We start from the raw sequence: 24,536 nt of genomic DNA, 5'->3' as shown, positions 1-24,536 counted from the left end.
TTGTTTGCATTTGTCCTTTAGAAATATTTCCCTTTTTTGGTTGCTTGGTAAGCTGTAAAATATGTGACTAAATTCATCCTACTAAGTRAGCTGCTCACTTTGTGTATTTATTGCTGATCAGAAAGATACTTTATTCCTTTGCCTATTCAATAAACCATCATTTTAGTTTAATATAATTTAACTTCTTCCTTTTTTACATTACAGAGTTAGAATATGGTGAGTGTTGTGAGTCTTTTTCATTAGGTGAATACTATTTTTYTTTTGGTATTTGTGTTAGATAATATTTGTAAACACCTCACAACATCTTTACAAATGAAAGAAAAAATCACTTTAAAATAACTCTCACTAGGTAAATAAATCTGTCTTAAACTCAATGGCTGTGTAGAAGGGAAAATACTAAAACAGATACTGCTTTCACTTAATTTCATATCTATTGTATACATAATAACTTACAGACAAAATCAAGATTTTTTGTAACTTCCAATTGGTTTCTAATGCTGATTGAATTATTCACTGAGAAAAACTAATTGAATRCTTTGAAATCAAGATAAAAATTTTCATAGTTTCTGAAAACAAAATTTCTGCAGKCAAAATTCTAAACTAAATTGCAGACTTTATTTTTTATTTCTTTATTAGTGATTTCACGTGATCAGTGTTTTGAATTTTTTTAAAAGCCTCAGTGTGAGACTAGCACTTCTTGCAATCATCACAGCATTGCAGAGATAAAAACATGGGGAAAACACAGAAACAAAAGCAATAAAAAAATAAGTTTCTTAGGCATGAAATCTGCAGATCTGAAGGCTGTAGTCTGAAAATAGAGGATTACTGTAATAATCAAAAGGCAAAAGAACTTACATTAGTTCTTGTTACTGAAACTTTCCTTAAAAGAAATGGCACAGAATAAATAAGCTATGAAATACATGGATTCAGCTTCTTCACGTCAGGAAAACAGGTCAATTATTACATTTGGTGTGAAATCTGAAAGGTAAAAGGTGTTCTCCCATGGATGCACATTGGCAGTATGGCAAAAGCTTGGAGTAGAAGTAAATTAGCAACTCTGTTATTCCAAAGGCAAATATTCCACCTGGCTAGGCAAACTAACTGAAAGAGGTTACCTGCAGCAAAATCCWTAAGCATTTTAAACACAGAGGGATCAAGTACATCTGTGCAGCATTGAGGTGRCAGTTTGCTTATGGTTATAGGATGTTGAGAGAAATAACTATCAATTTTCTAGTAATTTTCAATGAGGGCACAAGTTCTGGAAGAAAGAGAACAGAGAACTTTGGGGTCTGCAATCTACAGAAAACTCTTCCTTTCATTTTGCCACCAGATCACACCTTTGGATTTATCTCTGCACCCAGCTGTCCTCACTGTTTATCTATGAACAGCCTGTGAACTTTTCCATACCTCATTTAGATAATTATCAAAAACCCTCCTCCAAATGTAAGTGTTTAGAGGACAGCAAGCAGGTTTCAGCTGCTGCAGCAAATTGCTGTGACCTCTGTGAATATTTTTCTTCAAGGAATTATGAAGGTTGAAGCCTGGCAACCCTTCATGCTTGGCATGTCTTGGAAAAATCTAGATGGATACCTCCTTTGTGTTCAAAATCACAAACCAGGCAAGCATCATAAACAAGAATGAGTTAGACTTTCTGCTCCCAAGCTCCAAATGTGTTAATCTTTTCCTGACTCTGTGCATTTTGATTTAACTCTGGATGGACAGGAAGGTAAGGAAACAGCCTGACTGAGGCTGGCTGCACCAGGATCTCGAGCTTGGTGCCCTGCAATGTCTCACAATGACCTTCTGCTGCGGCAGTGTGCTCTGACTAAGTTTGTCCAACTGAGGGAAGGCATCAGGAATAAAATCACTCCACAAACAACCCAGGATAACTTTTTAGCCTCCTTTTTTTCTTTTCTTTACCCATGGCTGTTAGTCAAATTATGCTTGAATGCAAAACTTGTTACAACCTCTGTTGGTCACAACAGTTCTTAAAATCTGATCTAAACACAGTTTCCCTGTCCAAGATTTCAGTGGGACTATTCACACAGTGTGCCTGTGTAAGTACTAGACTGCATTTATAGGCAAAGTTTAGACTTTGGACCTGCCTTAATATTTTGGGGTTTTCCCTTTTGTTTTGCCAAATTAGCTAATTCTTATTTGTTGCATAAATAGCTTCCTTTATATACTGAAAGCTTACAGAAGAAGACACAGTCATGTACGAAAAATATGCAAAAAAATAATAAAAAGAATCTGCAGTATAAAAAACAATATGGAAAGATGCAAGTACAAGCTATAGAAAAAATAAATAATCTAAATACAAAGACACCTTGCATACATGTAAGATACAGACTGCAGAAATACTTTCTTCTGTAAGAAAAAACTAAATGTAGACTATCTGACATAATGTAAGTAAATATTGTCTGAAAAAAAAAACCAAAACCCAAAACCAAAACCAGCTGTCTATTTTCAAGAGATCCACGTCAGAAATTAAGGATAAAAAGGAAAAGGTTAACAAATAATCTCGGAAGGGCAGGTATTGGAGCATTTAAAAAAAATAATTCTGAAGAACTGGAGGAAGGGATCATAATGCCACAACATTTTCGTCAATGTAGAAATGCCTTGAAGGAGGATAGGAAGGTAAAGGCATGTACGTCATCTGTGAAAGACTTCTAATGCCCAGAATAWGATTGAGCTGTTTCTTCATCTTTGTGTCTGTGAAAGAACTGGGAGATAAGCCAGTCTGTGTTCTGGGATGGGGTGGTAAACCCCCACATTCTTCAGTTCCTACCATTAGCAACAGAAGAGATGCCTGACACAGTAAATCAATTTAGAGGGATTAAATAACAATTTGGTCCTTGCATTATGAAAAGTAAGATCCCATCTGGTATGAGTTTGCTTCTTGTTTACAAATGCCTTAGTTTGAATGAAGAATAGAAAAAGAAGAGTTATTGCTCATTCTCTCAAGCAAATAGGAAACCCAGCTGATGATGGTCCTCCATCACAGGCAGGTCAGCAGGATGTCATTTATATATGGACATAGACATTTCTTCAGGTAACTCAATGTATATACATGCACTTGGCCATGTCTGASCTTTTCTGGTGATATTATTTCCCTGAAAACGTATTTCTTTTCCTTTTGATTCATCCTGTCACAGTAACACGGTCTTTCTCTGCATCATCAAATTATATTGGGATGCATGGGAGCAGCCACCCAACTGGATGACTTCACTCTTGGTTTCTTTGATCTAGCTCAGTCATTTCTGGTGACTCAGGTGTATAAAACAATTCCCAGGAAATGGCTGAAAAACCTGCTGTTCACATGGGCTGCATGTGCATTTGGTAACACCAGCTGCAGGGAAGAGTGGGGCAGTACAAGTTCAGGTTACTCAGAGAATTTAAGCAATATGCGAGAAAATACCCCAACCACAAGTTGAAAGGCCTCCTTTTTATCACGCTTTCTTCTTAAAGGGTTAAATTTAAAAATGTAACTCACAGTCAAAACAGTATAGATAATAATGGCTCAATCTAATACCCTTCTACCTTTCTTGTAATCAAGGAGAAGGAAAGCTTCATGTGTACACGTGATGAAAAATAAATACCTTCATTATAGCAATGTTAACACAGATTCTCCTGCTCCAGCTATGCACCTGTGATGTCAATACATTTACACACAAATGAGAGGCAAATTTATTAAAGAATGCAGTAAATGAGTAGTATCAGTTTCACATTTGAGTCTAAGCCACCTTCAGGAGTAGTTCAAGAGTAAAGGGTCTGATTCKTGCTTACACTAATAACATTGAAATGTAAAATAAATATGAACAAGGGTGAAAATTACATTTAATCTGCCCAGCCTGATGCAAGATGGAGAGTAGTATAAATGAGAAAGTTTCTTAGAAACCCTCCCYTTGCAAATTGTTTAATATATTAATGTTAGCTGCAATTTAGTTATCCTCTAAACAAAAATTACCTGGTGTTGTACTGGAATGAAAGTTTTTATTAAAACTTTTTTTGACTTGAATACAAGGAAAGCCAAAATCTCTTTGTTTCCTCTTCTTTGTTTTTCCCCACTTATATCAGTCGCTCTAATGAGAGACATTGCCTTTCTCAACATGTCTTCTCTTCTCTCTCTTTATGCCAGCATGGCAACAAGAACATTACTACCACAGAAGTACGTGTTACATTTCAGAAATGCAGCAGGAGCAAAAATTTTTAAATTCATTTTTCCTCCCCCTCTCTCTTCATGATCCTCAAGCTCTTATGCATTGTCATTATTTCCTTCCCTGCTTATAGTTAGGTTTATTTCTTCTCCAACAATGCATTTCAGAGGCAAGTGGACCGCAGTTATGTGTTAAATCATGAACAGAACCAATCTCTCACCCTCTCTCCTCCTTGCTTGTCGTCTGTCCTTTTTACTTAAACATAGCTTCTAGGTTAATGATTCATTCTTCTAAAAGGCTGCTGTGCCTAACAGATTATACTGTAAAATCTGACATTCTGTTTATGTTTAAAATACAAGATTAAAGCAGTGGTCATGCTGAGGGAAATGGTTCTCACACAGAACAAGAAAGGATCAATCCACATCTGCCGAATCCAGTCTGTTGCAGTAGAGTCTGCCGTTTTGGTGYGCTGCCAGACCCCAAAGAAACACTGGTGAGCTTTGAAACTTCGTAGCCGTTCTTTGAGCACAGCAAGGACTTAAAATAAGGTTTATCACACACTAACGTACCTCTGAAAGTTACAGCAGCCTAGCTGTCTCTAAATTGCAGGGAAAGCACTTGAGAAATAAAATATTCAGTCCTAAGCAGAAATRAAAAGGTGAAAGATTTTAATAAAAAGTAATCTGTATGGTACTTTTAAAAGTATATGGGGCTAGAATTTGCCCCTGGTACTGTGGAATCAATATCCAGGTCATACATAGTTAAATTATCAGTGGCAGTAATGCTCCTTTTTTATCGTGTCGTGCATTAGCACAAAGGCAAATAAGAGCCAAAGATACTTCTTCTTTTTTTTTTTTTTTTTGTTCCTGCAGTGTAACTTACTCACCAGATCAAATAGGTTGATCCATAAAAACTAGTTGGGCATGTAATGCCAGCCTGATATTAGATTGGAGACTTGTATACACTTGAAATTTACAAAAATAGCTCATTTGAAATAATTGCTCTGAAACAGCTATTTGGGCAGAAAAGCTGTAGGGATATTTCTCAACCATTTCAGATTAGTTATCTCAGTAAATTTCTAAGTATAGACAAGCCCTCGTGATGTATCCTGCCAAATGAAGATTGTTCTATTCAATTAGCTCTCATTAAGGAAGGCAGAGAGGGGTAAAAGTAGATTCTCATTAAATATAAATTTTCATATTTATTAAGCAGCCGTGAGAATACACAAATTCAAATTCACATAGATTTTGTACTCATTAAGCAAAGCAGACCTTCTAAAGAAGCCATGAGCCTACTCACTGGAAACTTGAAACRTGCCTGGAAAAAGTTGTTCAGTGTTTGAGGAACCTGGGTGATGGAGACACTGCCTTTTGGGTGAGGGTCTGAATTATGGCTATGAATTATGACGGCCCACTATAATTATGTAATAATTACAAGTTACAAGGAAAGGTCATTCTGAAAACATCTTATGGTTTGTTGGAGATTTTTTTTTCTCCCCAAAATTTTTATCTTGATTTTTAAGCAGAAAAAGGAGTAGTTTTAAATAAAAGGCAATACTTTCAGGTGCAGGGAATGAAAACACTGTATGCCAGGTGTCAGCTTCTCCATAAAAGATGAGGTCATAAAAAGATGACATCTTTTCTAACTGTGTTGTTTAAAGCAGAAGTTAATTTAAGCACTGTGGAAACAGGGTTTAAATAGRAAATCCAGACTTTCAGCCAGTGTATCTGTGAGTAGAAAATGCTGCTGTTTGGTACCCAGAGTGGTCCTTGGCAGCGCTGTGTTGAAGCTGCTTTCCGTGCTTGCACTGCTGGCCATGACCTTCCGCTATTCCAGAAAATGTGTCTTAGAAAAAAAGCACCTAAATTCTTTCTAAAACCTCATCACTAAAGAAATTGCTGTGTGCATATGGATTAAAAGCTAGACTGTTTATTATACATATTTAAATCGGAATTGGACTTAGATTATTATCCAGGCCAGACTAAACACTTTTAATTTAACAAACCAGTGCTGGCTATAAAGAGAGGGTGAAATAAATGTTTAATATATCCCATATCATCTTTCCCCAAATGGTTTCTATTTATCATCCAAGTACCTAATCAATGTAACTACATATAAAATCCACAGATTTTATAGTCCAGTAATAAGCACATGCAAATTATGTTGTCATATAAACATACCAGCTCAAAAAGATGTATAATACCTATCAGACTAGTTAGCCATTATCTTAATTATGGAAGGATTATCCCTGTAAAGGCAAGGCCATAATATAATAGGAGTTCTGAAATATGAACAATCTCTAGCTATGTTTACCATTAATTCAGACTGCACTTATATTTCCATTTCCCTTTTYCTACTGTTTATTTTTGTTAATGTTTATGTGTCCCTTTGTAAGCAGCAATGTGGTACAGCATCCCATCAAATTCACCGTGAAAGCTCCAAAGAGCCATCCTAAGTATATTAATCCTCCATAAAAATAAATAAGCTATATGAGAGAGAGGATTTCTATAAGGCTTGAGTGTTAGTACTGGCAGCTGGACCATGAGGTGGCGAGAATGTTTGTGCCAACTTTGAGATTCATGCATGAAAAAGCTTTCTGCATTTTTTTCTTTTCTAAGATGGGTTTTGTTGGTGAATTTTATTTTCCCTCTTAGTAAAGAGGCTTCTGTAATGATGACACTGTCTTTATCCCTCTTTCTGTGGAAGTCAAAAATGCTTTCTGAAGGGAAAGATAGGGTTATCTGAAAGAGATTAGGTCACACAAGAAAGATGTTTCACAGTCGGGGCTTTGCAAATACAATATAGTAAAAACAACATAAGTTAAAGTTAAACTTCATATAAATATGAGTTAAAAATATAAGTTAAACTTCATCTCTTCCTAACATTACTTTTACTCTGATGTATTTTCTGAAAGCTGCCCAAGTATAACTATTTATTTTAACTAAAGTAATCATGATTAATGTCAGCAGTTATGACACACGCTGTTTGCTAAAGAACACATAGAACAATTGCTCAAGGCAAGCTTCATTAAGAAATCAGATAAAATTAGTAAAACTGATTATATTTCAAAACTCAGCAACGGCAGCAGCTCAAATTGCCATTCAGGAGCCTCCAAYTAACACAATTGGTCTTGTTCACAATCAGCTTTGTAATCTCATTAGCCTATTATATTTTAATCATTGGGATAACTGCACAACAAAACTTATTTTATTTTTGCACTGACTGTTGATGGCATAAGCAAACGTGCAGCACACTTTTTCTTTCTCTTTTTCTTTCTTTCTGCCCCCTACCCCCCATCCAGAGAACAATGCAGACTCCTTAGAGCATTATCCTGGTTGCAGATTATTACCACACACTGTCAGAGCTAGGGAACGCTGACAGCAGGCATCTAATTTGGCATTAATTGGCAGGGGACTAATTGCATAACTGACATTGCTAGTGAAACTTAGAGAATGTAAGATAGGGATGGTGCAAAGTACCAGAAGAGAGAGAGAGAAAGAGAGGGGAGAAAGAGCAAACAAATGCCTGCAGACAGCTGTGTGGACACACGCATATAACTCATTTGCCTCCTTGGTGTGTTGCCTTGTTTCATAAATGTGTTCCAGAGATATTGGCCCTTGTAAAAACACAAAGTCTTTCTGTCCTTTAGGTACTGGCAGTCTGCAAATGCCTACAATACCAGTGTTTCATTGATATTGAGTATTGCCTGCTGCAATGAGATTATGTTCTATTGATGGGAACTGGGGTGTAACATAACCATCTACAGAAAGCAATAGGTTGCCCTATTTTCAAGCCGAAAATGCTATGTATTTTATGAACTGCCTCTATCTTGCACACCAGGGATGTCTCTGTGGCTAAAGCCATAATAGGATTTTCCTAAATGATACAGAAATACAAATATTCTGACTGAGCACTTTTCTGGCCTCGTCTTATTTACCAGCAAGCTTTGATACAGTATTTTGCTTCCATCTTTTAAAGGACATTTTCAATTTCCCATTTCCCTTATGAGTGCTTCCTGTAAAGGTGTCAATAACCACTAATTGCGTTCTGCTTGGACAGTCTGCAAATCAAAACAGCAGAGGCAGCRAGCCAATATGCATTCAAATCCCGTTACTTGGCTGCCTTATTCTCAACTGGAAAGATATGAGAAGGCAAACATTCGCACAATTGTATGCTGGAAAATTCGGAGTTGCTCCTGTGATCTCCAAAGATACCTATGCAGATGCTGTCAACTCTCAGATTCATATTTAAAAGGRGGTTACTGCTGGGGGTATTTCAATGTTGTTTCTTTTATCTTTGGTCCAGAAAATGGCATGTCTTAGATCAGAGCAAATGTAAAAGGAAATAACTCTGCAGAAAGAGCAGAGTGTATGCAATAATTAAATTCAGAGCTGGCCCCCACAGGCAGGCAGACCAGTGACAGAAACATGGAGATCTTACTGTATCAGTTGCCTAAGCAAGAGATGGTTGGGATTTAGATGTGCTGAATATCATACAGGGAAAGAAGCCATTGATTTGATTACTTTTGCTCTTCTTTCATGACTTATATGTCAGCAGAGTGTTGATTTTCTTAAACCAATTCGTCATACCAAAGTGTTAGCTGCCTAATTTCTGCTTGTAATATTCAGCCTGGAGTTTGGTTGAGAGCAGTTTGTTGTCAGCATTTGCTACTGCTGTTCAAACTGCCGTGATTTCAACGTTATGAGGGTCAATTTCCTTTCCTGGTTTGAGGAATGAGCTTTCCATGGCAGCTGYCCATCAACAGAGGTTCCAGAAACACTTTCCATGGATTTATTTTCCAATTTCACTTAAAATCTTCATCTTAGGAAAAATCTTCCACCAGAGAAATTCATACACAGAGAAAACCTTTAGAGTAAGCATGTCAGGAGGTGGCGGGAGAGTCAGCTCAGGGTGACTGAAAACACCAAGTGCCTGTGTGGGACAATCCCTTTCCAAGCCCGTTTTGTTCCGTTCCGATGGGGAGGGGAAGCAGAGGTGACAACTCTTKTGTGTCTCGCCAGCACAGCCCATTCTGAACCACACTTGGCTTGGCTGCTAGGGAGCCACAGGTTGGATATTTCTGGTGACCAGAGGGATGACCCTTCCTGATGATGCTAGAGGATTGCTGCACAGGGTTTTTCTCCTGTGACCATTGATGCAAAAGCAGCAATTTGTGCCTATTCCACGAAGCATGTGAGCAGATGCTTGGAATAAAGGTAAATTAGCATTGAGAGAGCATGGGAGGAGGGGAGAYCTTTCATCCTCTGCCTAGCATTTCTGACCGTGTTTATAACAATCAGATGTTTAGAAAAGATGAAAAGGTTATTCCACCATCTTTTTGTGGGGCAATAGTTTGAATAGATGGTGGATTTTGCTGTCTCTTTGCTTAAATAACTTCCACATTAGTTTAGTAATCAATTAGTCACCTTCTACCCTATTCTGCTAGCTTTCTGTGAAAGACATAAAATACACTAAAGAAACTGGACAAACTGGACTTCAAACTGAAAAATGCAAGGAGGGGAATATTAAGATATCAGCTCAAGCTGCTGCTTACTGTTAAGTGTCCTACAGTGGTACAAATGGCTAAGGTCAATCAAGTCTGGCACTGTGTTGTTGCTGTGAGATATTCAGTGATGTATCTTTTGTTGTCACAACAGACTTAAGGGWTGCTGTTTTCTCCTTTCTTCACACTGTATTTCATCCAGGTCTTTGAATGAAAGCAGGCTCCAAAAGGCACTGATCTCTAGACTGGTGTGCCTAAACACATTGATCTATCTGCTGCCAGTCCCCCTTCCCATTCCCTGAGTGCCTACTCATTGCATGAGTAGGTTGGTGASGATTTATTCTTTCCTGTAAAGGTCCGCCAGGCTGGGAGCTGAGGCCATCTCATTCTTGCTATCAAGTGGTACTGTGGCACGTAGACATTGCAGAGTGCCAGCCAAAGCAAACTGATTCTGTTTAATGCTCTAAGTCATGGTTTCTGCTCTAAGTTTGCCTTTCTGGTTTGTTCCCCAAGCATATTTTGTCTTATTTTGTTCCCCAAGCATATTTTGCATGAGGTGCTAAGGTGGTGCTATCAGTGGTAGTAAGCTGAATCACGATGGCAGAAATGTACAGGCAGCAGTGGAACACAAGCATGCCACAAAGAGGTGAGGGGTCAAAGCTGTTCTGATGTTCAAATGGGGTTGAATTCTGCTTCAGAATCTGTGACTGAACATTCTGACCTGTAAAGGAGAGCCTCTGATGCTGTCATTCATGTTGACTGTACCCTTATCTCTTCCTTTGCTCCTGAGACTTAACTGTCCCGTGAGCAAACTGCTTGTCACTAGCTGCAGTCAGAGTATGTGGGAATGTTCTCCCTCACTGCACTTGCAAAGTGTGTTGGAATGAGGTTAAGCACCACCTCCCACACCCATGAGAAAGCAAGCTGCTCCCAGTAGACTGAAGTGTTCAAAGCCRTGGTAGTGCCTGCATACAAACACACACAGCTGGCCAGCTAGCAGAGATCTCTAAAATCTTCATGGAAAACACCACTATGACGTGATGTCACCAGTCACTGTGGCTTTGAGAGTTAAAAGAAATTCAGTACTTAGTATATGTTTGTGGCAGTTGTGAAAAGGCTGGTGTAGCTTTAAAAATGCTCTTAAAGACAATCATTTGTGACTCTACTGAGAGAAGTGRCTTTTTCCTTCACAATTGAGACTGACATATATTAATTTATTTCTTTGCCCTTTTCCAAGGTGGTTCACATTTTCTTTACATCAGGTTCTTTGCAGCACTAGCCAGCCATTTTAAGCCTGGCAACACAGCTAGCACATCACATGGTCAAACTGGCTTTTAAATTCCTATACCTTGGTAGAATCATCAGGTTTCTCCCTTACAGAGCAACTTCTCTACTCAGACCAGGCTGGCTGGGTACCATGTGCCCTGCAGCCGTGTTTGTCATCTCCTCTGYATGCCTCGTTCTCCCCTTGCTGTTCTTTGTTTCTGCCATTTCCCAGTCCTTTTCACTACTGGCCTGGGTGTACAATGACTCTGGAAGACCATAAGCAAAGCAAATTAAAACGATGTGCCTTGGATTTTGCACCAGTGGGCCTCGGTTCAGTTTCAGAAGTTCATTGTTAGTCTTCTGGTATGATAGCGACTCCCTCAGCAGCTCAGACAGCAGCAGCAGATGGGCCTAAGAGTTATGTTTCTGAGCCTGCCTGCTCCTCCTTGCTCTTCCTGTCTGTCTGAGTGCTCACATTTTGTGCTGTAAAATYGCACAGCATGTATCCCGACACCACCCCCAGCAGCAACAACAGAAAAACCCTGGGACTCACAGAAAATGTATCTATGGGACCGAAAGATATCTCAGGATCCCAGGATCCTGCTTTCTGTGGTCCCAGGTTGCATTCCCTAGTTAAGCACCATCAATATCAATACTTAATGGTATTCTCTAAGCTCAGGCAGTGAAGAAAATAGGGTTGTTATCTATCAAAGCACATTTTAGTTTTTGACAAGTAAAAAGCAGCATGGGGAATGCAGTAAGTCTGAAATGAAAGCCTAAAAGAAAACTCATATAACATCTGGTGTCATTTATCCCCTGTTGGCCTTCCATAGTGTGATATGATGAGCTTGTTCTGATTTAAGATCAGATGATTTGGTTTGAAAGAGGGGAGTGGGGGATGCAGGCAGTCTGGCAGCAAATTGGGATACGAAATCTGCTCAAATAATTGGAAACACGACAGATTTTCCTTAACTGATGCCAGTGGCATCTTAGTTTATCCATCTCTCTCAGCTGAATTTGTTAAGTGCATTATCTTATTGGTTTTAAAGTTTTCATCTCACTTATTTGCAGGGGGAAATGTGAGCAAATCAGTCATGATGGATTGCCTAATTTTCTGGGCTGAATAAACCAGTTTTATAAGACTGTTGATCCCTGGGTTATTAGTTAATAGAAACATTTATCAATTTCTTTATAGAGAAGGGAAAAAAAAAACTTTAACCAATGATTGCATTTTAAAACTTYCATTAATGTTTCCACATAATGCTTAGTGTTGGACATGAATATGGTAATCACAGATTTAAGACTTGCTGGAAGCAAATTTTTTTTGTCCCTCCTGCCTTCTCTTTTTTTCTGCAAAAATTAGAAAAAAAAAAAAAAAAGAAAAAAAACAAGCAAAAGGATGTCATTAGATTGGTAATTATGTTGAGTGTTCTTTGATCAAGAAAAGGGGCAGAGGAAGAGAAAGATCATTTCCCAACTAGCAAACCCAATGCCTGTTTCTATTACCAATTTTCTCTGCACTAACAGGGCCGGATTCTGTGAACTTGAACCCATATGACTTATCAGTCTCTGTCTTCTTCTTCTTGACTCAAGTGTCAACTGGAAGTTAACACTCACTTCTGTGTGACTTGAGCACAGTATTAAAGTTATGCTTAAAGGTCTTCCATGAAGCCATGGATGTATTTTGGTCCTAAATTATTACACAAGTTTTTGTGTGGTTCACAATGGGACCTCTGAAAATGTTGGTTTGCTGATAGAGATCCAAGCGATATAATCTATATAGTGACCCTATTAAAAAAAAAAAAAAAAATCAAAAACCACTTCCTAAAGAGAAAAACTCTCCCTTCAGTTTTACTGAAGTGTCTCATCAAAATTTGTTTTTAAATGCAATGTCTCCAAGATAAAGGCCCAGTGTAAACAGAGGGGTGATATAACAGTTTACTGCATTACATCTGATGGTCACAGGGATTAAAAAGATGCCCTCTTGCTCTCATTGAGGTGTAGCTTGCCCTCACTCAGGGTGCAGCTGTGCCCATTACCAGCACATTAGAAAGCCCTTTGCATAAAGGGCCTTAATATAACTAAGAATCTTTGCACATTGATCAAACCAAAGTATCATTTAAAAAGACATCAAGTTCAGAGCAAGAATACATCATGTGTGGACTGGTGAATAATGAACTCATGTTCTAAATGAGATGCAGTATGTCCATTAAATTTTTTTAACACCTCTATTTCCATTTCCATCTCCTTTTTAACRTCTCAGATACCTGTGTTGAGCTGTGGTTCCAGAAGTGCAAAAGACACTTCCTTCAGAATAAGAATGAAGGGAGTTAAAAAACTTTTATGCAAGTAGACTTTGCTGTGAAATGTTATCTTTTGTTAGTTCAAAGGTTTCTGAAGATATAAATTCTTCACAACTGCCCTGAGGTACTGAGAATGTAAATTGAATACTTTACAATTTGTAGACTGTTCCTGCAGTAATGTGTATCTCCTCTGTGAGTGAGTGTTTAGGGATTTTTCAATTACTGTAGTCTGAAAACTCTCTGAGATTCTTTAGGGCAGAAAAAGGCTTCCTTCTCAAAGTTGAGTCACTGATGTTCAAATTAGCTGCCAAAAGCATTCTAATGATCTGTGTTCCAGATTTTGCTAAACAGGGAAAAAATTGGCCCATTTCACTAGGGGAAAGAAAAAGCACCCCAAGCCTTTCCTCCCCCATTCAAAGGTTAGGCATTTTGCCAGGGTCAAGAGTGACATGAATTGTTGACAATGAGTACACCTTGTTTGATAGGTCAAGGTCATTATTAAGGGATTCAAATGAACTTCTTTACATTTCCAGGGCTGTAGCATATGTGTGGCCTCTAGGCTCACCGTGTTGTTTAATAGCTTTTGTGAAGCTGTAAGTCAAATGACAAATTGGGAGAATATGTCTTTAAACTCAGTCCATTTCAAAACTGTATACAGTGCTCTCACACTTTCATATACTGTGATCAAATGCACTCWGCAGATCATGGTGCAAATGGTCAGAAATGCCATCATTATGCCAGCTGATCATGATTTAGCAGTGTTCACCACAGGCTACTCCTATTACACTTTAGTGCTGCTAAGGTCAATAACTAATACCATTTAACAGCTATTGCATCTCAAACAAGTTAAAGATCCCAGYACATTTCCAAATGCAATGTGCATCAAAATCAGCGCAGTTAAAAATACGGAGGATGATAGAAGTCTGTAATATTAAAGTGACTCATAAGAGCATCATGAGGCTCCTCTGTGGAGCCAGCAGGGCTGTGACCATTTTGATCCTTCTGACTGCCCAGGGTTGGTCTGCTTCCCGGCTTGAGAGCAGGTGGATGGCGAGCTACCTACCAGGCTGCATCATCTCTGGGATCTTTCCTAAACCCATGTACAGGTCATCTATTTCCAGATGCAGCAACTACATAATTAGTCCCCAGATGAGTTGATGCAATTCACTTGCCAAGGTTTGGATTGCTCATGTGGTTTCTGTACAGTGATTGGTCATTAGGAGACACTTCTGACACAGAAAGGGAATGTTCTCTGAAATTAGAAGGCAGCCAAAGAAGGTGTGATGAGAGGGAGTATTTCTTAGAACCATAAAATCATTTAGGTTGGAAAAGATCACTGAGATCCTGGAATTCAACAGTTTATCAAGCACTGCCAAGTCACCACAAAGACCATGTCCCTTAGTGCCACATCCACACATCTTTTAAATGCAACCTGGGTTAGTGACTCAACCAATTCCTGGGAAGCCTTTCCAAATGCTTGACAGCCCTTTCCTTAAAGAAATGTTTCCTAATATCCAATCCAAACGTCCCCTGACTCCATTTGAGGCCATCTTGCATGGCTCAAGTGGTAAATGATAGAATTCATTGCCAAAAAGTGACATGATCTGAGAGCTAGAAAGGCAGAACTGAGGAAAAAAACTCAATTGTATTTGAAAACTGTTTCATTCCTGTAGCCTTCAGAACGTTCAGCCTTAACTGCTACCCTGACTTTGTTTAAAAACATTTAGTGAATATTGTCAGTCTCCTCTCAAGTTTTTTCCTGCCCCTGAGCCTGTTGCTCTCTGGCTTGTATTCTCTGCTCACAAACCTTGTTTTCTTCCTACCTATTACAATCCAAAATTCGCCCTTTCCTATTTCATTACTCCCTATCCACCAGTATTAATTTGTTCCACTGCATGCTTTACTACTTAGCTCTGTGAGGATTTCTAGTCATCCCAGAGACTTTGCAGACATTTAAATTATGCAAARTGTGTTTGCTTTTAAAACAAAAAGTACGCAGCCTKCCCTTTTCAGTCAGTTTATGAAATKATGTTATTGTAAATGAGACCCACRTCTTTGCACTRTATAAATTCAGGTCACAGTTTCTGGTGAACGWCTCTTCCCTGCCTCCAGCTCTGCCTGTGGCCCCTTTCTGCACCCCAGCGGGCTGGCGTGTTTCTGGCCACGCCGAACACGATACCTACTCTTCTCTGCCAAGGGTCAAAAGTCCTGCAGCATGCTCTTCAYAGACCATCTGCACTATGCCAGGCTTTCAAGCTTGAGATCCACAGGGAGGACATTTGTCTGCATAGGAATTCTTCATAGGATACAATGAATCCATAATTAAAGAGAATTTTAATACAAGGAAGTATCAGAAGTGTAACTTTGACCGTGCTGCCAGAGCTTAGAAACACCAGAAGCTTTACTGTGACTTTRAAGAAAAAGAAGTCACAACTGATAAACCTTCCTTAGCTGACCACTTCTTAAACAAACTCTTGCGATAATTCCCCATCGATAACACGGAAAACAAGGACAATGACGACTAGGTAATATGGCACAGTTAAATCTCATGACACCCAGGAAATAAAGAGCAGTTTGGTGAACACACAGTGGGCACAAGAGTTTTTCCACATGGGTTTCTTTGCAAAACAACTTTTTAAACCTGGGTCTTTGCCTTTTCTCCAGCACTATTTAGCTGCCCAAATTATCCAGGATAAACTGAGCAACTGGGCCAGATTACGCAGTTTGAGGTGCTTATTTCTGAGTGAGCAATTTCTGGGATCTGTTAATGTTTCCCGGCTGGATTACGGAAACGCTGAGTTTCCCCCTTTCCTGAACATGTCGGTGTTCTTCCCCATCGGTCCCTTGCCGGCGAGGATGACATAATCCGCCRTCGGGCCTGTTCCCTGGCAACCGTCCCATTTCTTGGCTGTTTCCAGCTGAAAGCCCGTCTGAGTCACCCTGCACATTTCCAGTGTATCAAACAGACATAGGCTCGAGTTAATCTTGTTAGCACAATGAGGCAGTTTTCAAACATTGCAGCAAATCAAATCATCCCTAAGGACGGGGAGGGAGGGGAGGGCGGGGGAGAAGGCAAAGGCTAACCATCAAAGGTGAAATGAGCACACAGGGAGCCCGGCTTCTACCTGGACAGTAGGCTCCTCCGTCACGGTGCCKCCAGATCCTGCTCTTCCCAGCGCCACCTCCCTTCCCAGCGGTGCCCGCATCCGTGCCGTGCTCAGCGCGGAGGCAGCAATGGGCAGCGGCAGTGAGAGAGCTCATCTATCTGCGAGGAAAGAAGCGGCTTTGATGGTTCCCCAGTGGATGTAATTGTGCTCATTACTGCCCATTTACATTTCATCACTCGATTATCGCAAATGCCTCATTACTGTTGATAAGGGTTTGCTGTTGAACTACTTGCTAACTATTCATTCCTGAGCTTTGCTGTCATCAGGCAGACCCGTGTGAGACAGGAGAGGGCTGGGGGAGAGGGGGAAGCGTTGAGAAGACACGGGGAGGGGGAGGAGAGACAGGAGGTGAGAAAGGTCTTCTATCAGATTTGATTAAAGGCTGTGATTTAAATCGATATTTAATAAAGTGGCTGCTGCCACATAACGCGTGCAATTCCCCATGCCGGCAGAATCATGAATCTGAGGGCCTTGCTGCCTGCTACATAACTCAATTGGGTTTTGTGCACTGGTCTGGCACCTGTGTCCCTGAGCACAGCGCCTCCGAGGTAATGGGTTTATGAGCCGATGAACAGAGCTGATAGGTTCTAAATGGATTAACTAGGTGTCTGCAGCCTAGTGATGAATACATCAGGAAAAAAAAAAAAAAGAGAGAGAGAGAGAGAAAGGAAAAAGGAAAAAAAATTGTCTGCATAAGCAGAGTGATAGAATGTGTTGACAGACGCTGTGGCTGTCACCAACCCCACAGGGTGAAACACTGCTCAGATGCTGTCAGTCAAGAGCTCTGAATAGCGGGTGAGGATAGCAGGCAGCAAGGCTTCACAAGCCTGCAGGTGACAGGTAACATCACCCTGCTGCTGCTCCAACAACTGCTGCAAAAGGCTAAAACGGAGCGTGACTCATCTCCCAGCTACGGCCAGGCTGGTATTTCCTCAAAGGMACCGAATACGCCTTGGAGGCTGGTGGGCCGGCCTCCCACTAGGGCTTCATCACATGCTCCAGCCAACCTGCGTGTGTATTTACATCCCTGGGAATGGGTGTTTGTTGCTATTGTTGTGATCTTGCAGTGGTTCCTCAGGCAGGGTTGGATTTCTTGCAGTGGTTCCTCAGGCAGGGTTGGATTTCTGCAGCGCTGAGCCCTGTGTGCAGACATCCTCTGTAGGGCACTTCCTGCCCCTAAGAGTTTTTTAAGTGAATAAGACACAAGAGTGATGAAAGAAGYGATACTGCCTTCCCAGATGGGGGATAGGAACTCACAGATTAAATAATTTGCCCAAGATGCTACAGGAGAACTGGAAATTGAAGCCTAATCTCTTAACTTAATGCCCCAGCTGTGGAGTCATCCTTCCGCCTGTGGATGGGGCCATGTACTTTCACAGTCATGACTGATCTACAGAGTTTGTCATAGGTGGAAAATAAAAACAGACAGATTTAATGATGATCTCTGTTCAGAGCATTGTTACCCACAGTACAGTGGAAGGTTGGAGGATTTAGGGGGTTTATGTCTTTTGTACCATCCTTTGTATGGGCTAGCAAAAGACATTTTGTAAGTGCCATAACCTGCCCCATCACTGAAAGAAAAAAAAAAAAAAAAAAGCCACATTAATACATGCAGACATTACACAGATAAATGAGTGTCTGTCTGCTGTCACAGTTACACGGGAGTTAACCAGACTGGTTTGAAGTAGGCAGCTGCTATTTAGAATATGTTGCCTTTTTACCAAAAACTAGAAACTGAATACTTTTTTYGAAAAATACTTCCACAAGTGCTCATGAGAGTTATATTTTGGGTTTTTGTCCCACCATTGTTCTTGCTGTGTGATTCTCCCCAAACAGATTACATTGCATATAATTTTCACCTCTTGCTGAGCTGCTGCAATAAATTATGGAATCCATTGTTTTCCCATGGGAAATGAAGTCAGAAATATCAGTACCCCAGATATTTCAAAACTGAAATCTTTAATTTAAAAAAAAAGGTAAGAAAGGAACCTTTTGCAAGAAATAGCATGTTTTAAAATTTTTGGTGAAAAATTGAGTAATTTTTAGCCTTAAATATGTTAARCATAGAACAGGGTAGGCATATCAAATAGCTGCTTACTATGTTGTTGCACATAAACCACAATTTAAAACCATTGTCTGATCATGTTAAGCCTTGATTTCAAAAATCTGCCTAGCTAGGGTGCATCCAGGAAAATAAATTCTCTGAGGTGTTGCTCTGCACCCACATTTTGTAGCTGCTTTTTAAATTCTTGTCCCAACTTTTAGTAAGTCTATTTCTGAAAGGAAAAAAAAAAAAAGAGGTAGTGGAACAAGTTACCATTTTTTTCCCTACAAAACAACTTCTACAACAAAATTGTGTGCAATTAGAGTGGCTTGAATCATTCAGCATTATTCAGACCATCTGGGTAAACTGTATAATGCCATCATGGCTATAGCAAACTCCATTCAAAAGTATTATGAAAAGAAGGTGGTTTTTTTTGGTTTTTTCTGTAAGGATGCATTTTGGAAAAGGAAAAAGAAGTTAKGGATGTTGAGACAAAAATGTCCATCAGCAGATGATCAGATAACAGTTGCTTCTGTGTAAGATAATGCAAGAAACCTTGTTTGACTCACTGAATTTGTGAGGGATTACCTTCTCATTTTAAATTCACTGTGTATAATCCAGCCAAATCTCAGCTACACAGGTAGCTGAAGACTCTGGACTCAAAAGTTCCTTCTGAGTTCTGAAGTCTCTGATGTCTGTGACTATTAAAGATACAGCAAATGCCATAATTATGCTTATATAATTATATAATAAGGCATTAAATGAATAGCCATTGGTAACAACCAAAGTACTTCTTATTGTGTCCCTGTGTCTTAAGAGTTTTTTCCTGTTGGCTAGTTCAGTGTTACAAAAACAGATTAGATCACAGAACTTCCCTCTTGAATTTTAAGAGAAAAAAGTGAATTAACCACGGCAAACAAGAGTATGAGACCCTGCAAATTTTAAAAGTACTCTAATCTGAAAGTACCAGTGTGACAGACATCAAATACACTGTTGATTGAGTCCCCATGGAGGGATCTGTTGTGGTATGACATTAATATCAATTTTTTTTAATAACATTTTCAATTCTGGTCAAATTCTGTTTGTTTTGCTCAAAATTTTACTGTCCTAATTGCTAACTTACTGCCCTTTAACATCTCTGCCTAATACTTCTTCACTTGAGTTGTGACATAATTTTATAGATATCCCTGGTTCTTGTCTTAAAAATATGACTTGCCAACACTCCTACCATCAGCTTCTCCATGTATATACAGTTGGAAAGATGTTCGCACAGGCCAGTGTGCTCAGCACAGAAAGAAAGAAAATGTAGCTGTTTCTATCTGGCTAATTAGGAGATAATAAAACATTTTACAGAAACAATTGATGTATCATTCTAATTCCTGGTGCAATTTGGAAAATATACAGACTTTATTCTTAATATTTTTCTTATTTCTTATCAGAATTATTATTTTTTATCAAAAATGTCAATTAAATATTCTAGCCCTGCCCTCTGATCTCTCCCCTCTGCCTTCCCTCCAGAATAAAAAGACTGTTATAGTGGAAGAGTAGCTGCCTCCTGGCATTAAAACATGGACTGTGTGCATCCATCTGTTCAATGGGAATCAGAGACCCTTGAGTCACACGAGGTGGTGACTCAGAGTGAGGTGACCTTGAGAAGTTCTCTGTCAAGCCAGTTCTGACGCTCTTGTTGTTGTTTGTGATCCTTGATGATATGTTGTCTTGCCTCCTAAAGGTCCTTAATTTTTGTCCTCTGAGACAAAAAAACTGAGAAAACTGAGATCAGTCAGAAAAATTTCCTTCCAGAAGGGAGCATGCTGTAGGGAGCCCTTGATTGTCCTTAGCAGAGGACAATCCTCCTGATTGCTGGCCTCTGCAGATAGAAGGCTTTTGGCCACCCCACTACCATGATCCCTCCAGCTCAGTCATCCAAAATTCTCTCATATGTTTTAGGCAGCATTCACTTCCTCTTGCTCATCCATTCCTGCAAGGAGCATTAATGTCCTGCCATTTCTTCTCTAACCCCATGAAATATTAAGGATACACATATATATTTGTGTTCTGAGGAATGGTCCACAAGGAGGTTCTTCTGTTGTGAGATTTTGCACCAGTGAGATACCCAAAACTACCTATAAAACAGTTTTGGGTGCTGAGCACTCACAACTTGTACCTTGGGAGCAGCAACAAGGGTGTTCAGCTTGCCTGGGTCTTGGCCACAGAGGCATATCACAGGAAGGATTTAGTCATATCTCATCCGAGAAATATTTTGCAGATGCAGCTCAATGAAGGCATCTGGACCAAGAAAGATAATTAAACCAGTACAGGAAGAAAGACAAACTCCTTTTTTAACCTAAAGAGAATTTGACCAATTGAATCCCTTTGTTTGCATCAGCTAAACATTCGTGCATGGAAATCCGATGGATARAATAAATATTTGGTGCCTACTTGGTAATATTCATGAAATGCATTTACATGTTTAGATTTTTCCAAAACTGCATACCTAAACTTTTAGCATATGTGCAATCAGCTTCAAGTTTTCCAAACAAAAATAGACCAAGAAAAGGGGGAAATACAGCATCTGCTCCTCAGCTAATCAAACCACCCAGGGAGATTGTCAATAAACAGTTCAGGGACCAGGTCCTCCCACCGCTCCTTATTCCTTACATGTCATATTCTGCAATGGCTGCTAACTGAAAGCAGATCATTGAAGATTGCTGACAAGGGGTTGTTGCTTTTTGTTTGTTTGGTTTTTTTTTGGGTTTTTTTGGTTTTTTTTTTTTATTTAAGACAGGGCAAATGGTGGTTGAGCGGGAAGCACTGGCAGAATACTGGGGTAAGGGGGAGAAAGTGTGAGAAGCAGATTTCTGACCATCAGAGTGAGAGGAGGGTAAAGAGTTGCTCCGGGTGTGAAAGCAGAGTCCCCTGCAGCCACTGGACAGACCCAGGTGGAGCTATGGGAGCTGGAAAATGAAATAATGAAGTTAAGAAGGGGAATCAGAGGGTGAAGATATTTTACAGTTTTTGCCTTTGTTCCTCACCATTCAAGTGTATTTTAGCTGGCAACAAATAATAAAATAATTTAATGATTAAATTTTAATGAAAAAAAAATACCAAATCAAGCCTGTTTTGTCCTTGAACATTGATAATTTTATTGATAACTTTTTTGTAAGCTTTTCTATCTTATTTTCTCACCTTTGTCCTCTTGAGAAAGGAGCTGTATTGGAAAAGGAGCTGAGTGAGTGCCTGGCCAACCTTCCACAGAAGGAAAGTTATGACAGCAGGAAATAAGAGGATTTCCTTGACAAAAAATAATTTTAACTCTTCTGAATATCAGGAGGCATATATATGATAGAGTTTATAATAAATAACTGGAACAAACCATCCAGTGTCTGTGTGTGTAAGCCATTGCATTGAGCTGAAAAAAATGCCAACTCTTCCTGGTATGCCTACTGATCCTTTAAGAARAGTTACTTGCCATCTTATTTAATAGGTGCTTGTGCATGTTAAAAAAGGAAAGGTGATCTTTATCTGTGCTGTTAGCACAGCATTTTGAATGGACAGTGTGCTGATATCTGGAACTGAAAAATACTATAGTGTACAATTTGCTTAATATGACATGCTGCTTAGAACTATATCCCATATGGGACTAATGAGAAAATTAGATTAACAGACATGCCAATATAGAGAAAGGTGAGGAAAAAGGGTGACAGTTGCTTTATCATCATTTCATACTAACAACAGTCACTTTGAGGTTTTTGTGGGTTTTTTGTTGTTTCTCCGTTATTTTTATTGAAGATTAAGCTCTCTCATCATTTCATAAAACGCATGAGTCTCTCAGCTTGTATGTAATATTATGTTATGTTTTCCCCTTGACTGATCAACATGTGGTAGACCCTGCTATGTTAGAACTGACAGCACTGGAAAGACTCAGCATAGGCAGGATGGAAGTTGGTCRGGGTAGAAGTAATGAGTGTTTTCCCAGTGTAATTGTTGCAGGATCTGCCAGTCAGAAGAAAGCCTATGTCAGAAAGGAAATCGTAGCAGAAAGTGCCAAAACCTGCTAATTGTGGAGGAAAGGTGTTGCTTTGATGTCTGGTACCCGGGTATGTGATGMCAACCGTGTGGCAACAGCTCTGAGTTTGCAACCGCGGCGCAGTGCATGGCACTACCACTGTGCCTTCATAATCTGTTTGCCACCGGGTCAGGATGTGCCATTCTGTGCTTTTTCACATGTGGGCTGCAATGGGGAATTTGTGCCTAAACAAGGTGTTTTGGTGTCAAACCATCAGGTCACTCCTTGACTTGCAATATGCTGTAACACGCTGAGGAGGTTGCTGTAAGGTTCCCCCTGCACCCTCACCCTGACTGTAAGCAGAGCTTAAAGCAATAGCCAAGATGTATAGAGAAATTACTTCAGATTTATTTACAGAGACTCATTTGTGTTGAACTAGCAGTTTTCTATTGTGTCAGCAATTCTCTATTGCATTTATTTGTTACTGTGACATTAGGCAAGAGTACAATCCTATTAAACCTGTACATTACATTTCACAGAATTGTAAGCCTTTTTTATTTCACAGAATGAGAAGAAATATGAATTCTTACTGCTGAAAATTCCTGATACAGCAGTCAAGACTAAAAATACTGTCACTCGCAGAGTAGGAGCTTGATGTTTTTTTTAAACCTGTGCTTTTTATAATTTCACCTAAAATAAAATCTACTGGTTTTGCCATTCATCAGGATAATAAGTAAGATGCTGAGACTATTATTGGTGAAGAATTGAGAGGACTGTTATCACTCTGTTCTTTTTGGCTGGCATTTTGTTTAGCAAGGAGYTTCCATGAGTTTAGCCTCCATTTTTCAATTAGACAATTCATGTAAGGTTTTAAAAATCATCTGTTAAAACCCCACGTTTAAAATGCCAATTCTTTCTGAGCTTCTGAGTGTTTAGTTGGCTACACGAAGATGATGGCCCCGGGATTCTCCCACATGCTCTCAGGGCCAGCTGAGGGGCTCACCCTCACTGATCCTGCAAAAACCTCAGCAGAGACATTCTTCAGAMTATCTGAGGTAGCAAAAAGTACTCTATTGAATCATTGCTTAGGAATGCTTTGGTTTTCTTCAGGAACAGTGAACATTTGCTAGCAGCAGCATAGACCCTTTGAAAATCCCGTGTGAGTGAATGACCGTACAACACAGAGTTGTTTCCCTTTCTTTTTGYGAATACCTTGGACATAGGAAACAGATCATGTGTGGGAAAAGAGTGTTTGATGAGACAGGCATTTAGTCTTATCCTAAATGGAGGAAAAAAAGTATTTGTGCCAATCTCTTTGAAAAAGGGAGAGAATGGGAAACCATCCTAACTCTCTAATGCAATATCAAAAGATCTGGGGTAATACTGAAAACTAGCTCTGGGGACTTTCCTTAAATAAAAGTTCCCCRTTGAAATGTGAGTGCAGAGGCCACTAGAAAGCAGGGCTGGAGAGAGAAATCAGGTCCTCGAGCAGCAGAGATGCCAAGAACCCAGGAAATTCTGTGGCAGCCTGGTGAAGCTGAGGCACAGCTGAGACAAAATAAAAAGACTTCTCTAAGGCACAGACAGGATTTTGAAGCTCTTAAGCAATCCAGTATCACCAAGGTCAGAAGGCAAACTTTTGACTGCTTTCTCGAGGGTGAGTGAATAAAGAGAAGGCAGGGTTCCCTGCTAGTARTCCAGAGTTCAGGCTGAGTTTCGAAAGTGCTTCCCATCCCAATWTAATTTCAAAATGTGAGTCATGGTTGCACGTGTACAGCATGAGACACCAGCAAAATGCCAGATCTGAGACCCTGAGCATTTATTTCTGTGTTTTCAGCTGTCTCAAGATGGAAAAGAAACTTGGAGCTGTGGAAGTACTCAGAGTTTCTACTAATGTTTGAAAGAATAAAATTAAAAATTGTGATTTTACCCTGGATGTTTTCTAATCCATTACATAAATATCAGGGAATCTCTTTGTGCATTAACCCTGTTTTCATGCACAGGAATGGCATCTCTTGAAGGAGGATATATTTAACAGCAGACACCACTGTAGGTTTCATATTATAAAGAAATGTTTCTAAAACTTT

This window comes from Malurus melanocephalus, unplaced genomic scaffold (assembly GCF_030028575.1).
Source record: "Malurus melanocephalus ecotype Western Australia unplaced genomic scaffold, MMel_1.1 scaffold_126, whole genome shotgun sequence".
NCBI classification, from domain to species: domain Eukaryota; kingdom Metazoa; phylum Chordata; class Aves; order Passeriformes; family Maluridae; genus Malurus; species Malurus melanocephalus.
Note: the sequence above shows the minus strand (reverse complement) of the source record.